Source organism: Orycteropus afer, unplaced genomic scaffold (genome assembly GCF_000298275.1).
Source record: "Orycteropus afer afer isolate SDZICR_OR568_19922 unplaced genomic scaffold, OryAfe1.0 scaffold00283, whole genome shotgun sequence".
NCBI classification, from domain to species: Eukaryota; Metazoa; Chordata; class Mammalia; order Tubulidentata; family Orycteropodidae; genus Orycteropus; species Orycteropus afer.
Window position 1 is genome coordinate 418,636 of NW_006921870.1, and position 1,621 is coordinate 420,256.

Here is a 1,621-nt window from a genome sequence, read left to right on the forward strand (position 1 = left end):
AATTTAATTTTTAGAAGGTCCCAATCATCTGGTTTCTCTTCTGCTGTTTGTGCATTTTGAGTTATGCTTGATAGTCTATTTATGTCATATATTAGGGCCCCTCAAATTTGCCCCTAAATTTTCCTTGAGGAACTGCATAGTTTTAAGTTTCACATTTAAGTCTTTGATCCCTATGGAGTTTGTTTTTGTGTATGGTGTGAGGTACAGATCTTGTTTCATTTTTCTGCAAATGGATCTCCAGTTTTGGCAGGACCGTTTATTAAACAAACATTCTCTTCCTCATTTAATGGATTTTGGGGGTTTGTCAAAGATTAGCTGACCATAGGTCGATGGATCTATTTCTGGGTTCTCAATTCTATTCCATTGGTCTTTGTATCTGTCATTAAACCAATACCAGGAACTTTTGACTACTGTGGCTTTATAGTAGGTATTAAGATCCGGCAGTGTGAGATCTCCTACTTTGTTTTTGTTCTTCAATAGTGCTTTGCTTGTCTGAGTTCTCTTTCCTTTTCATATAAAGTTAATGATTGGTATTTCCATATCCCTAAAGAATGTTGATGGGATCTAGAATGGGATTGCATTGAATGTATAGATTTCTTTGCGTAGAACTTACATTTTCACAATGTTCAATCTTCCTATCCATGAGCATGGGATGTTCTTCCATTTATATAGATCTCTTATGGTTTATTGAAGTAGTTTTTTTTTTTTGTTTTGTTTTTTTTAATATATAGTTTTCTTTGTAGTGGTCTTTTGTGTCCCTGGTAAGATTTATTTCCTAGTACTTTATTGTTTTGGTAGCTATTGAAAACGGTATTGAGTTCCTTATTTCTTTTTCAGCAATATCTTTGCTGGTGTAAAGGAATCCAACTGATTTTTGGATGTTGATGTTATATACTGCCATGGTGCTATATCTCTCAATTAGTTCCAGTAGATTTTTGACTGATTCTCTTGGGTTTTCTAGGTATAGGATCATATCATCAGCAAATAGGGATAGTTTGATTTGTTCCTTACCAATTTGGATGCCTTTGATTTCCCTTTCTTGCCTTATGGCCTTGGCTAGGATTTCCAGTACAATGTTGAATAGAAGTGATGATAGTGATCATCCTTGTCTGGTTCCTGTTCTCAAGAGGAATGGTTTCAGTCTCTCTCCATTGAGAATAATGTTGGCTGTTGGTTTAGCATATATGCCCTTTCTTATGTTGAGGAATGTCCCTTCTATTCCTATTTTGCTGAGGGTTTTGACCAGGAGTGGGTGTTGGATATTATCAAATGCCTTTTCTGCATCAATTGATATGATCATGTGGTCCTTCTCCTTTGTTTTCCTTTTATGTGGTGGATGATGTTATTGTTTTTCTAATGTGAAACCATCCTTGCATACCTGATATGAACCCCACTTGGTCATAATGAATGATTTTCTTGATATGTTGTTGGAGTCTGTTGGCTAGGATTTTATTGAAGTTTTTGCATCTATATTCATGAGGGATATTCATCTGTAGTTTTCCTTTAGAGTGATGTCTTTGCCTGGTTTTGGTATCAAGGTTATGCTTGCTTCATAAAATGAGTTAGGGAGGATTCCATCCTTTTCTTTGTTTTTGAATAGTTTGAGTAGGATATGTATCAG